Raw genomic sequence first — 15,141 nt, 5'->3', positions numbered from 1 at the left:
CACCCATTCTCCTCACCTAATCAATCCCTTTATTATAACCAGCTTTGGTGACACTCAGATATGTTAGCAAATGTGGCGCATGCTGCCTTCCAGTTCAGTGCCTGTCTTCTATAGAAATTTCTATGTGGTTTGTTAGCAGGTAATTTTGTGGGTAACTCTATGTCAATTGACTGCTAGAACAAAGAGCGCATGCCTCGCTCCAAGGCCTCTTGGTCTCTTGGTGTGGGGAACGGAGCAAGGTCATTCTGTTGCCCTGCAGAAGTCACACTGCTGAGATGTTTTGGGAACTAATCCCATTCTGAAAGGAAGAATCATGGCTTCACAAAGTTTCCACAGATATAACAGGGACCTTTCCAAAAGACGAGTCTTCCCGCAGCTCTGCAAAACGAGTTGTCCCATGTAGACATGTCCCATGGATCTGACTATTGGTCTGTCAGTCTTGTACAGTCTTGTGGGCTCCAACACTCACTTAAGCTCTGGCTGCATGGCATATCCTGTCACCTGCCAGTTTGGACCCACCCGTCGTGGCACACCGCAAAGGTCTCTCGCCTGCCATAGGACCCACTCGTGCCATTTCACAACCCCCCACCTTGTTTTTCAAAACAGGGTTTCTCTGTGTAGCACTGGCCGTCCTGGAACTCACTCTGTAGACCAGGCTGGCTTCAAACTCACAGAGATCCACCTGCCTCTGCTCCCCAAGTGCTGGGAATAAAGGTGTGTGCCACCACTACCCCACATGTCTTACCATTTCCTTAACGGCTCATGAGAGCAGAGGAAATGGAACTCCATATGTGGCTTGGAGGAGGGGCATTAAAACACCCTTAAAAGCACTACTTTTCTAGTAAGGGATCATAAACACATTTCCAGGAACATGAGAGAAGCTTTTTTTGTTGTAAAATGCATTGGTGCCGTAGCGGCACGTGAGAACAGTAGCGGTTGCCCTTCCTTGTGGCTGCTTCTAGGCTAAAATGACAGCTGGTTTACAACATCAGAACTTGATTTGTTCTGGGTCAACTTAGAGAAAGTGGTATCGGTTTCATAGTTTCTGTTTCCCCATATTTGGGCTGGAGAGAAGGCCCAGCAGGTTAAAGTTCTTGTAACCAAGCCTGGTAACCTGAGGTGGTTCCCAAAGGTTGTCCCCTCTGACCTCCACAAGTGTACGGTGGCATGCTCTCTCTCTCTCTCTCTCTCTCTCTCTCTCTCTCTCTCTTTCTCTCTCCTCTCCATAAAATCAATTTCCTTATCTAATTAATTAATCAGAGGTCATTTGCAAATCTGGAGGTCAATACTGTAAAGACCTGTACAATAAATTAGTTATTAGAGGCACCTGGCTTTCATCACCTTTCTAGCTAAACTTGGCTCAGGGCAGGGGGCTAATAAGTACCACATGCAATTCTCATGGCCGTCATTCTGTCAAATGTCCGCCTTCACCTCGGACCTTAGGCCCTTGTTAGTAATTCTAAAAGTTATTTGCAAATTTCTGTTTTAAACAGTTTAGGGACTCTGACAGTTGTTCTTAGGGCATTTCTTATATAATGCTAGGTGTTGCTAAAGGCGAGATTTAGGGACACAGGAATATATATATATATATATATATATATAAAATGTAAATACATATATATTATATATGTATATATATAGTCTTCTTACATACGTGTGTCCAAATTATGTTCAGTATCTGAGAACAGAGCAACTGATGTGTTAAACATACAGAGTCCCAGGCTCCCACGGAGAATATTTAAAATCATTCTCTGGTCTGGAGAAATGGCTTAGCACTTAAGAGCACTGGCTGCTCTTCCAGAACACCCAAGGCTTCATGCAGCACCCATATGGTAATCTGATACCCTCTTCTGACCTCTTTAGCCACCAGGCAAACTCACAGTATACAGACATACATGCAGACAAAATGCCCATAGACATAAAATAAAAATAAATAAATCTATTTTTAAAATTACTCTCTGGTAATATTGTCTGGAATTCTGTACCTCTAGCAAGCAGACCAAAGGATTTATTTCATGTACAAAAGTCTGACAACCAAACGTTCAAGATCATAAAATTTCCCTCAAATTTATGAGCTAAAAAGAAATAATAACACCAGAAATAAACAATCAGTCAGGCCCTACAAACAGCAAATTTGAGGACACTGGCCTGGTCTCTAGAGGTAAAAACTAGCAGAGTGTGGTGGCCCATGCCTTCTGTAATCCGAAAAACAAGATCAGGAGGTCAAGGCTAGCTGTGGCTAAATACAGGGAACTCAAGGTCAGTGAGAACTGCAGGGGGCAACAAACTGACCACACAAAACCTGAGGAATGGCCAAACAAAATTCTGTCCCTTCTAAGGCAATTACTGCTCAACCATAAACTGAACTGATGTGTGGTTTCCGCTATAACAGAGAAAGCTTGAGAACAGCTATAAACGAAGGAAGCCTAGTTTCAAAAGGTCACCTCTGTGACTCCATTTCTATGAAAAAAATATATATAAAAGAAAAATTAATAGAGAATGTTTTCCAAGGACTAGGGAAGTTTTCGGGTTTTAAAAATTTTTATTACTTATTTTTATGTGGATACGTGTGAATCTGTGTGTGAACTTGAGGGTGTCCAAAGATTCCAGGGGAGGACTGCAGATCCTCTGGAGCTGGTGCTACAGGCAGGTGTAAGCCACCTGAAGTGCATGCTAGGAGCTGAACTCTGTTCTGCAGCAAGAGGAGCAAGTGTGCTTAAATGCTGTGCCATCTCTCCAGGTCCACCGGGCTTGTTTTTCCCATAAAACACTGCAAACGATGTGGGAGTAGACAACAGTGATGATTATAAAACCTACGGGAATATTAAAAATACTGATTTGCTCACTTAAAGGGCTGCCTTAGAATATTTGCATTCAATCTCAAAAAGTTATCTAAAAAGTCAGAGACGTTACAAAGTAGGTCATTGTTTTTCTAGACTAAAAGAGGCTTAAAAGAAACACAAGTAAGCACAATGAATAGACCTCGTGTCCTTATTAAAAGGAATGCACTGTAAAGTAACATTGTTTGACAATAGAGAATCTGGGTGTGAACTTGGAGCCATGGGTTGTTTGTGCAGTTACATTGGTATTGTCCTCAAGCATGACTGTGTCTTTTCTTTCAAAATAAATACTGAAGTATTTAGAGGTGAAATAAACAAAGCTTGAGATTTGTTTTAAAATACTTGGGGGAAAAAAAGGATGACACCTAGAATGAGTTTGCGAAGCAAGTGTTCCGGGCAAAGGGTGTCGTGCCTTCCCAACCCCAGGGGAGAAGAGCACACAGGTGTGGCTCCTTGCACACTCTTTCGTGCATGTTTGGAGACTTTCTTTCTCCCAAAATTTATAAAAATACATTTTATCCTTCAAAGAAAACTTGCAACTAAAATCATCTCACACCTTGGAAATTTTCTTTAAAATAAATTGCCTGGGTAACTTAGTGAGACACTGTTTCAAAGTAATAAAAGAGGATTTGGGAGGGATAGAGCATGAGCAGGCTAGGCCTAATGTTTAATGCCCAGGACCACCAAAAACCACAAAAAGAACAGACTGGGTGTAGAGAGGTATGCATGCCTATAATCCCAGCGCCTCAGAGCTAAAGAAGCATTCCTGAGCTACACAAGCTACCAGCCGCTCAGCTCTTTATTAAACCAATCACAACAATATAGCTTCACACGGGTACAAATATCCCACATTTCTCTCTTTTGTCTAAGTAAAAAGGAAATGCTCTCTCTCTCTCTCTCTCTCTCTCTCTCTCTCTCTCTCTCTCTCTCTCTCTCTCTCTGCATGTGTGTGGGTCCTTCTTCTGAAGAGGTAACCATTGCCACTTTCTTCCCCCTTCTCTCCTCTCTATCTCTCTCTTTATTTATTTCTTCCCTCCATAACCCCCTTACCCTTATATCCTTCCCAACTTCCCAATATCCAGTAAATAAATTTTATAACCAAGCTCTCTCTGCATGGCATATGGTGTATTTGTTTGTCTCCCACCTACCATGGTCTCCCACCTTTCAGAGGGTCGTGTGGCCATGAAACTTTCAGTATTACCATCTTAAAAATATCTTTTAGGCCTTAAAACATTCTTTTATGTTTCTAAACCTTATAAACTTTACAGCTCTTATGTTTCTTTTCTGAATTTGGTAACAAGGAAAACTGTAACTATAACTAATCATCTTCAACTCCAGCAGAACCCTGAGGATATAATATTACCTGAGTAAACAGGAAGTGCAGAGCAAGTAACTTCCAAAACTATAGAAATCACAGAAACAGCATTTTCTGACCATCCTTGTGATAGTTTGAATAAAATTTGTTCCTACAGGCCCATGTGTTTGAATACTTGGTCCTCAGTTGGTGGAACTATTTGGGAAGGATAAGGAGGTGTGGTCTTATTGAAGGTGTATCATTAGGAATTTCCAAAGACTGGCTATTCCCAGTAGGCTCTCTCTGCTTATGAATCAAGATGTAAGACCTTGGCAGTTCAGGCCACCACGTGTTTGCTCTGCCATCATGGACTCTAACTCTCTGAAACTGGAAGTCCAGTTAGATGCTTTCTTTTGGGAATTCCCTTGGTTGTATTGTTTGGTCTCAGCAACAGGAAAGTAGCTAAGACAGCCTTCTTTTGTCTTGATTCCAGAAATTCTTGTTGTACAGTTGAATATCAACAGTGGTAAAGGGGATGGGAGGAAACCATCACAAGTGGGTTGTTGCTTCTGAGTTTTTCAGAATAAAAATGCTAGAACAAAGAACATGGAACCCAACACCTGCATTAAGTAGAGAAATTAAATAGGAGAGGAAAGTCTCAAAGTCTCTTAGTTATTTAAAGAGAAAGAACATTCAATCTCTGCTCAAACACTACTTGAAATTCTGCAAAGATGGAATCCATTGCTAGTTAAATACCTAGCTGATCTGAGCAATTAGCTAACTTTATATCAAGATAAAACGTGCCCTTGTATTTTCTGTGTTAAATGTTTTTGTTGTTGGAGTTTTCTATGGTGATACATTGCTTTTAGAACATAATTTTACTTTATAATCCTTTGACTGATTTGTCTTAAAGTTCTGATACACACACACACACACACAAAACAGCTTATTGCCTATCTTTTCTCTTTTAAAATTTTATTCACTCAATTTTTAATGTGTATGGTTGTATGTCTGTACCACTTTGTGCCTGATGTCTTCACAGGCCAGAAGAATGCATTGGGATCCCCTGGAACTGGAGTTATAGATGGTTGTGAACCACCATGTACGTGCTGCAATCAGAACCTGGGTCTTCTGGAAGAAGAGTCAGTGCTCTTAACTGTTGAACCACCTCTCCAACCCCTCCCTTCATCTTTTCTATATAGTCTGAAACACTAGTCAAATCTGAGTCTGCTCTTATTGTCTCTTTGGACAACTATAGATCTACCTAGTACTGAAAATACCATAAACTGGAAGCGCCTTTAGCACACTTGCCATCATAGCTTAGCCAATGAAATGTGCACAGGGCACTGAGGTCAGGCTACAGCTGGGCAGAATCACATACCTATCCTTCCAGGTTGCCACCAAATGACTGAATTAGTGTCCTAAGATTTCTTTATCAGTTCCAAGAACCTTTGTTTGTAGCTGGGCGGGTGGTCTATCATTTCAACATGGTAGTGCCTGGCTGCTAGTATTTATTCCTAAAATCTGTTTACTTTCCTCTTCTAAGCAAATCACCTTAGTCAAACCTTAACCAAGGCCAACACCAGGCTTTAAAAGTCTCCTCTGCAGAAACACTGGTACGGCTTTTGATTTTTCTCGATATAACATAAACTAAGGGGGCTCGCTGAATGCTGTCACCACAAGCATTCTCCCTGCCAGCCACACTGCCCCTGCATCTTCTTCAGTTCCATTTACACTTTGGGGCCCTCAAGTGGGCAAGCACTTTCCTTTTCTACCTCTGGGTCAGGAGCAAGCTGTTCTTTCAGCCTACACATCTCCATCTCTACAGAATGCCTATCTCCAGTGAGATAGCGGCTGTTGATTTCCTTTTCCTGCCCCACTCAGTCTGCATTCAGATGATCTGGGTTCAGATCCCAGAATCACCCTTGCTAGGCCGCTCTCTGGCCCAAGTAAGTCGCTCATCTACACCTTGAGGGTGATTGAAATGATTTTGAGGACTTAACTTGCCTACAGATTGGAAAGCATGTGAGGAATTAGTTATCATTTTCGCAATACTCCCTTTACATCGTTCATCTACTGTTTGCCAAGTTCAAGTCTGTCACCTTGAGTACACTGATGGTGGCCCACCTCACCTCTCCCCCAACCCTACTTCTTGGTGACTATTTTCCGCGAACATAGAAAATGAACAAGGAAAACCAGCCGGTCCTTCCAAGGTTAGGAAGAGGCCCTGGGAGCGAACCAGCTGAACAAGACCGGATCTAAGTCGAAACACTTCAAGCACCTGCGCAGCTTTAGGAAAGGAATGTTCTTGACCTGGAGCAGCCTCGGAGATCTCGGGACCGCTCCTGAGACCACCATACCCCTGCGAGGAGGATACTGCTGAAGCACCGGGTCGCCAGCAACACCGTCGTGGGAGGAGGACCTGCCACTGGCAGCAGATAGCCACGCCTGCCTGCTGGATCCGAAACGTCCGCCTGATTGACAGCTCTACTAGCCCCGCCCACATTCGTTCTGAGGATTGGCTACCCGCTTCTTCCTGTCCTGCCCCCTCCGAACGGCACGCTGATTGGCTACAGCTCTCTGGCCAGCCCCGCCCCGTTTCCTGGCGCTAGTCCCCGCGCAGAGTACAGCCCGTCGGTCTTTCCGTCCCCGGCTCGGTGGTGAGTGTCCTCCGGGAGGGTGTCCTGCGGGAGCATCGTCACGTGTCCCCTCGAGCTTTGCCCGCCTTGAGCTCAGCTGCTCCCGGCGGCCAGAACGGAGGGGTAGAGCAGTTCTCGGCGGCCTGGGGGGGCGGGCGGCCGTGCCCAGCCCGGGGCCGCGGAGACACAATGACCCCTGCGCTCTCCGGCCATGGCGCCCTCACCGCCGCCCTTTTTCTCCGCAGGCCGATCCTCCGCAGCCAGGTTCCCAGTGCTCTCGGTCGTGCGGCTGCTTCGGTCCCGAGCGCAGGTACGTCCCGGCGTTGGTGGAAGGAAGGCCCAGGAGGCCACGTGGCCCAGGCGACCGCGTGTTCGCGGCCCGCGTTTGTTGAACTGCATAAGTCCTCCCGAATCGCCCTTTCCTGTGCCCTTTTAAGGTTGTCGCGGTACTTTAAGAGGCTAACACAGAAGGGTAAAGGAACTCTCCATAAAACCCATGGAGGAGACTGTACACGTCCTCTTTGGATCCTGTCTGGAGTCACAGATGAACCGGAATAATTGCATAGCTTCTGGCGAATTTACGAACAGTAGTGACTTGAAATTTAAAAAGAACTGGGCTACTTTGATTGAGAAAGAAGTCCAGAAGAGTACATTTACTTAGCTAGAAGTGAAGTTTGGGATCGACTGAGAAGAATATAATACTGTATTTTTCTACTCTGAAACATTTTTACTCACTTTTATAGGAGGAAAACGACAAGAAAGAAACTCGTGAGCTGAATGCCGGGAAGTCGAAGGGGGTAATGCTCCAAGGTGAAGTAGTCTCCCGTGCAGTGACACGGATCTCCTGTGTTTTAGGATTATCAGCGTCGTAGCAGATGGTGTCACCCACTTGATTGCTGAGATAGGTGCCGAAGCCCCATTTTACAGAAAAGGAGACTGAGGGCCATATGAGAGAATCCCTGAATAGCCTTGTAGTAATTGATTGCACTGAAGGTACCCTCCCCAAAATATGTTTTTAATTTTTTTTTCTGGTGGGGGACGTTCAAGACAGGGTTTCTCTATGCCTGGCTCCCTGTAACTCAGACATTAGCCTTCCTCTGCCTCCGAGTGCTGGAATTAAAGGCCTATGCTACCATGCTTGGTTATGATATGTTAGGGACTTTAAGCAAAGTTGGACAGTGGCGGGGCACACCTTTAATCTCAGCTCTTGGGAGGCAGAGGCAGGCAGATTTCTGTAAGTTCAAAGTCGGCCTGGTCTACAAGAGCTATTTCCAGGACAGACTCCAAAGTTACAGAGAAACCCTGTCTCAAACCAAAAAGAAAAAAAAAAAACAAAAGGGGGAAGTAAAGGACAGGCTAGATCATTGGGATTTGCTGGTCTAGGAGGTGGTGCTTGTGTCCCCTTGCCTACTAGGACAGGTTCTTTGCTAGCCCAGTCTGTGGCAGTAGTCCTGATGTTATTAACCCGTAAATTGCTGTGTATCACTTTCCAGGATCTTAAATAAAAGCTTTTCTGTGCCAATTCATAATGGTCTTTTTTTTTTATTAAAAATAATCGTCTGTCCTTAACACTGAACATGTGGAAGTCTGTTTTGCTTAGGCTCAAACTTGGGATGTCAGACTTGGTGTCTGGGGATGGTAGCACATGCAGAGGCAGGCTGTTCTTTATGAGTTCAAGGCCAGCCTGGTCTACAGGGACGGGCTTCAAAACCACTAAGAAACTATGTCTTGAAAAACCAAAAAGGAAACAAGAGCTCCTGGGGGAAGGGGAACATTTATTGTGGATAAAATGGAGCCTGGGTAGAGGCAGGGTCATCTGACTTGAGTCCAGAGTGGACATAACCAGACTGAAGTGGGGAGAAGGAACTAGGTGCAGAAGCCAAGAGGCCAAAGGGTGGGCAACCAAAATGTTTGGACATAGAAGAGCAACTCAGGCCCTAGGCTGTAGAGTTCGGGGTAGGAGCTCGGTTATGGCGCCAGGTCTGCTTTGATAGAGAATGCTGTTAGTCGAAGTGCCAGGGTTGAATCCTTGACTTCCATTCTGCTGGGCAGGGTTCCTGTGAAGACAGGTGCCAGCATTCAACTTGTCATTAGGCTGCCCGGCAGTTGTCTGCCTTTTGTTTTTCAAGGTCTCATTGTAGAGGAATCTGGCATCGAGGGTACAAAGGTGGAGGTGGCTGAGTATGGAACTGTTAACAGTTGTTTTGAATATTGCTCTTTTTACACAACAGCTTTTATAAAAGCACTATTCAGTGAACCCAGTTGATATTAACTATATTGGCCACATTGTCAAGTGCCCAGTAGCTGCATGCAGCCCAGGCAGAACAGCACAGATCCACTGCTCTACAGTGTTGCTATGAATAGAGGAATAAGACTGGAAAACTTCATCTGACAGGATCAGATGAAGGGCTTTTAGGGAGAGTCAGGAAGCTGTAGGGGAACCCTCCCCCCATTGGTCCAGTGAAACTGATCAATAAGATGAGCATGATATTAAAACTTGCCAATTATCTCCTGATATTAACATAGCTCATGCACTAGCCAGAAAGCAAGGACAAGGGAAATGCTTTAAGTGAACGGTAAGATTTACAAAAATTGAACTGAAATTAATAGAACATTTTTGCCATATATGAACTATATAATACATATAGGTACATATACGTCATGTATATAGGCTGTGTAGTTTTGGCTAACTCAAGCAAAATTAGGTAATTTGGTGGGGTTTTTTTGGTTTTGGTTTTTAAAGACAGTTTCTCTGTATCTCAGACGTGGAACTCTGTAGACCAGGCTGGCCTTGAATTTAGAGATCCGCCCTCCTCTACCTCCCTGAATGGTGGGATTAAAGGTGTGTGCCTCATCACTTGGTTTGTTTGGTTGTCTTTAACAGCAGTTTAAATTGGAATCCCTGTAAAGCTCTGAAAACCTTTTCTGAAAGTGTAGCAAAGCAGGCTGGAGAGCTGGCTCACTGGCAGAGGACTGGGTTTGGTTCCCGGCACCCATGTGGAGGCTCACTACCAACTATAGTTCTATGAGGCCTGACACTCCTGACCTCAGTAGGAGGCAGGCTGGAGACTCATAAATGCTTGTAGGCAAACACTCAAAATCTAAATGTATCCAAAGTACTTCATGTAGGCTTCCATGTGTTTAGGTTGTAATGTTACAAATATGAGACCACACAAAGATAAGGGAGGAAATCAGACTAATTGGTTTCTGAGTATGTACTTGTTGAATCCACTTAAAATGGAAATTTAAGATATACGGAATACAAAATGATCAAGTTATAATTTTTTACAAGGATAAACTACCCAACATTCCTTATAGCCTCTGCCTTTCCTCTCCCAATTTAATTTTTTGAGACAGTCCCTGTAGTCCTGTTGTCCTGGAACTCTGTAGACCAGCCTGGCCTCAAACCTGACCTGGACTCTGCCTTGGATTAAAGGCCTGCACCAGTATGCCTTGTTCTTGGTTTCCTGCTGCTAAAACTAAAAAAGTGGACTGGTGGGTGGTGATACCTGCCTTTAATCCCAGCACTTGGGAGGCAGATGCAGGTGGATCTCTGAGTTCAAGGACAGCCAAGGCTATTCAGAGAAACTGTCTCAACCCTGACTCCAAGAGGAAATTTCTGTATTGTCAGTCTGAGGATTTCTGCCTTCCAGGCCCATTCCTTTGGAGACATTTCCATACAGAATCACGGTAGTCTCTAGCTTCACATTGATGGTTGACAGCTTGTGGGTATCTAAGTGAGTTCACCTTGAACATTTGAGACCTGTGTGCTCTCAGGTTTAAAAGTTCCTCACCCTAAACTAGCTTGCCTTAGGCTCCGGATTAACAGCACCATGTACTACACGACCATTCCCGCTTCCGCAGGCTGCGTGATGCACCCATAAAGCCAATGAAAGGTGTTAGCCATGTTCATTACATGCTGTCATTTACCAAAACCAATGGGAAAACCTCCATATCCTGAATGTATACCCAAGCTACAGGTTCTGGTTCCCTTTGCCTTGGTTGCCAGGATCAACAAAGGTAACAATGAGAAAGTCTCTGCAGAAGTTTTGCTCTGTGCAAGTTTTCTTTCAGAGTGAGCTAACTGCGGCTGCTTTTCTCATAACTGACTGGCTGGTGGTGCACCTCGGGTCTCCCCAGTTATTTTCTCAATTCTGTGGCTGACTGGATGAGGTGTCTTCAGATTTAACAAAGTTATCGGTAATTTATCACTTTGGTGTTTCTCAACCTTTCTAATGCTGTGACCTGTTAATAGTTTCTCATGTGGTGACCCCCAAACACAAAATTATTATCATTTGTTTGTTTTTTCAACACAGGATTTCTCTGTAGCTTTGGAGCTTGTCCTAGAACTAGCTCTTTTAGATCAGGCTGGCCTCAAACTCACAGAGATCTGCCTGTCTCTGCCTCCTGAGTGCTGCGATTAAAGGCGTGTGCACCACCTCTGCCCAACTCCAAATTATTTTTGTTACTACATTGTCACTGATTTTGCTACTGTTATGAATCGTAATATAAGTATCTGATGTGTGAAACACCCCCCCCCCCTCCCAAAGGGATCGAGACCCACAAGTTGAGAACCAATGTTAGATAAACCAAGTTACAGCCAGTACCAGCAATAGCTGCTATGGTTAATTTCACAAGCTCTTCATGAAGTATTAGAGCAGTAAAATACAAGCCAGGTGGCAGTGGTGCATGCCTTTAATCCCAGCACTCAGGAGGCAGAGGCAGGCGGATCTCTATGAGTGTGAGGCCGGCCTGGTCTACGGAGTGAGTGCCAAGACAGGCATGAAGAATCAAAAAAAAAAAAAAAAAAAAAAAAAAAGGCAAATAACCTATGGAGAATTGAAGGTTTAGGCAGATCTCCTGGTCTACAAGGCTAGTTCCAGGACAGCTAGATCTGTTACATGACAAACCCTATCTCAAAAGAATGAGCTAGTTTGAAGCTAAGGTTTTCTATGGGTACTCACGGGTGAAAAAAAAATCAATATAGTCAATTTTCAAGTACATAATAAAGTGGCTGCTGATGTCTCCAGTCTGAAGAATACACGTGTGTCGGTGGGTGGGTATCTCGAGTTCTTCTTGTTCTTTGGAACCCACACTGCAAATACTATGTACATTTGGAGGTGAATGTAGCACACTAAAAAGGAACATTTTGTAAACTTTGAACGTCTTACTTGGTTTTCAGGTCAAAGTCGGTTGAGTTGTTTTTCTTGTATGAGTGTACCTCGTGCTTGCCTAAGGGCTCTGGATCTCCTGGGAGACAGAGGCTGCCTTGTGGGTGCTGTAACCAGATCAGTGTCCTCTTTGAGAGCAGCAAAGGCATAGCCATTGAGCTATCTCCAGCCCCCACACCTTTTTTGTTATTTGGTTGGTTTTTGTCTGTTTTTGAGACAACCTCGTGTTCCCCTGGTGGGCCTAGAACTCACTCTGTAACTAAGGGTGACCTTGAACTGATCCTCTTGCTTGCCTCTCAGTTTTTTCCGGGATGCTTTGGGAACAAACCTAGGGCTTCTTGCATGCTAGGTTCTCATCAGCTGAGCCCAAGCCGCCCACGAAACATGTTTTTACAATTCATCTGTACGGACAATAATGCCCAAAGAATGAATAATGCTTTATTGTGTGCATGAACAACAGATGAATATTGTTTGAAATACTGCTTATCTGCTGATGGACATTTGGACTAATTCTCCTTTTGGCTATTGCGAATGTTCGTTCAATCTACACACTGATGTGCAAGTATCTGTTTGAATCTTCTCTGTATTTACTGAGAAGTAATTGTTAGATTACGTGGTATTTCTGCTTTCAATTTCTAAGGAGCCATCCAACTTTCTCCACAGCAGCTACCCCACTTTCTCACCAGGGGTGCATAAGCACATCGAAACAGTGTTTTATGAACCTTCTCACTCAGGGTTTACAAGATTAAGTGTAAGATATTTTGAAGTTACTTGTTAAGCGAAGGAATTTAGTCTACACTGACAGTCCTTTACTGGAGGGGTTGCGTTACCTTTGGCGACGGGGATAAGGGCTGTAATAAGTGTTTGCACGGGAAGGGCACTTCAAACTATAAATGTCGCCTTATCCCACTTCAGAAAGAAAACCCCACCTAGAGAATGAGTGGGAACATCATCAGGAGCAGTACCTTACCCAGGGTACCAAGCCCTGCCTCAGGCACTAAAGAATGCTCCATTAGGCCCAAAGAAGCTCCCTTTTCAGGGCAGCGAGAGATGGCAGTACCTTTAGGTTCCCCTAGCTGGGAGCCTTTGGTTAACCCGAGTTAACCAAGAAGTGGAACACCTCGGAGACCTGGCAGAAGCAGCTCGGTTCGCGGGACACCAAAACACTGGTAGACAAGTCTGCCAATCACCTATAGGTTGGTTCTGAGTGCCTGTAAGTGGTTAAGCCCAAGCCGCAATTCCACCCCTTCTGCCAGAATCCCCGCCCCGCCGAAGTACGGGCCTTCTGCGGAACCCGGGAGAAGAAAGTGCCCGTGACCTGAGCTGGCTGTTGGATTTCAGGTCGCAGGTCCCGGTTCCTTAGACCCATTTCACGCCGATCTGACGGGTCCTATTGTCGTCTCTTTCCTAACGTCGACCTTCTGTCCTGTGTCCTACCGTCACCCAATCCCAAGCAGGTGGTGGTTTTACCTGTGCTTGGGGGAACAGAACAGGAACAAGGCCGCCTAGACCTTGTCAACTCATTTCTCTTGAAGCTTCTTAGCTCGATCTTGCTCTGTATAGATCTCGTAGGCGGGAGGAATATGGCAATCACAGCTAAACACTAAGTCATCAAAGTTGCAACCAACAGATAGTTATTCATTTTCAAGAAAGACCTCGGAGACAGTAAAACAAGTCCCATCCTGTCTGCTGTCTCTCCATCCACAGTAGCCTTCCTTTTCTTCCTGGTCGCGCTTGCTTTGTATCCAGCCGGATTAGCCCTGCGAGGAGCAGTCTGCTGAGGCTTCTCTCCTGCTGATCCTCTGGTTATCTCTCCCTAATGCAAATCTGATCAGGTTCCTCAAATCCGACTGAGTCTCACAAATGTCAAATCCTGTGATCCCTTGTTACTTACAGTTCTGGCCGACACTTTATTCCACTATGACAGAAGGCAGGTAAATGCATAGAAAAGTAATGCAGTTTGTTGAAATTTCACAAACAAATCACACTCAGGTATCTTGGAATGTTTCTCCTCAGACTCTTAACCACTCTCCTCCACCCTGGGGACCATACCCTGCCCTCGAGATAGAGAATTAGCTGTGTGTTTACAAGGCTGAGTCAACATGCATTTTGTTTCTTGTTTCTTTAACTTTTGTGAGGTTCACCCATATTTTTTTGTAGCTTGTTCATAAGGCTGCATTGCATTCCCTTGTGTGAATGCAATAAAATGTATCCAGTCAATGGTGATTGGAGTCGTGTACATTTTGAAGCTATTAAAACACTGCTTCTATGGACGTAGTGATGACATCTTTTGAAGCACAATGCATGGTAAGTGCTCTTGGTCATAGGCCAACAAGCAGAAGTCTTGGATGAAAATTATGGTCATTTTCAGATTTACTGGTTTTTTTTTTAAGTTTTCTGATTTGTTTGTGTTAATTTACACCCCCATCAGCAACATATAGGAGTTCAAAGTTCCCATCAACACTTTTTTTCATTTTGATGGGTGATAATTGGGTTGCCTGTGTTTTTAATTTGCATCTCTGTGATAAGTGCTTTCATTTTTTTTTTTTTTTTCTGAGATTGTGTCTACTTTAGCCCAGGCTGGCCTGTGACGCATCATGCAGCCGAGGATGACTATTTTAAGAAACCACTTTCTTATGCGGGGAGGGCAAGTTGTGCCGTGGTGCACATGTGGAGGTCAGAGGACCCAGAGGTTGGCTCTCTCCTTCCATCCTATGAGTTGTGGGCTGGGATTCAGGTTATCAGGCTTGACAGCAAGGGTCTGTTCTGCTGAGCCATCTACCCACATGCTGGGAGCGGTCTTGGCCTTGATGAAGAGTGACAGAGGTGTTCACTGCCATGCAAGCCTGTTGAGCACCCTTTCATACACTTACAAGCTACCCAGAGCCAACTTTGAAAAGTTGGCTTTTCAAAAAGAACATCTATTAATGTTCTTTTTTCGTGCCCCCCCCCCCATTTTTTTCCTGAATGTTTTGTATCTTTCTGGCATCTGACTATGAAGTATTTTTAAGACTTTAAGACAATTCTGAAGCCATTTCTGACAATTCTAAATCCTCTCAGCCTCCGTGCCATAGTGCTTCCCCTCCTCCCCTGGGAACCAAGGACCTAACAGCTACGCACACACGTACTCAGTTCCTGAACAATTACCCATAAATGTATGTTTTGATTCAGTCCCCTGGGAAACGGGGTTAAAATGA

The 15,141-nt window shown here is 44.5% G+C and overlaps 1 long non-coding RNA gene and 1 other non-coding gene across 3 annotated transcripts; both read left to right on the top strand.

The window, feature by feature from the left end:
• Positions 1–6,736: 6,736 nt before the first annotated feature.
• LOC121677341 lies at positions 6,737–8,299 on the top strand. Of its 2 annotated transcripts, XR_006020895.1 has the most exons (3): positions 6,737–6,794; positions 7,019–7,083; positions 7,517–8,299. It is a non-coding gene; the product is annotated as an uncharacterized LOC121677341 (long non-coding RNA). The 2 variants fall into 2 exon arrangements; XR_006020894.1 differs by having other exon boundaries at positions 6,747–7,083.
• Positions 7,198–7,319, top strand: LOC119806114. The gene has a single exon (XR_005284145.1). It is a non-coding gene; the product is annotated as a small nucleolar RNA SNORA26 (small nucleolar RNA).
• Positions 8,300–15,141: the final 6,842 nt, after the last annotated feature.

This window comes from Arvicola amphibius, chromosome 1 (genome assembly GCF_903992535.2).
Source record: "Arvicola amphibius chromosome 1, mArvAmp1.2, whole genome shotgun sequence".
NCBI classification, from domain to species: Eukaryota; Metazoa; Chordata; class Mammalia; order Rodentia; family Cricetidae; genus Arvicola; species Arvicola amphibius.
The sequence above is the reverse complement of the archived record's forward strand: the minus strand, read 5'-3'. Positions and strand labels throughout refer to the sequence as shown.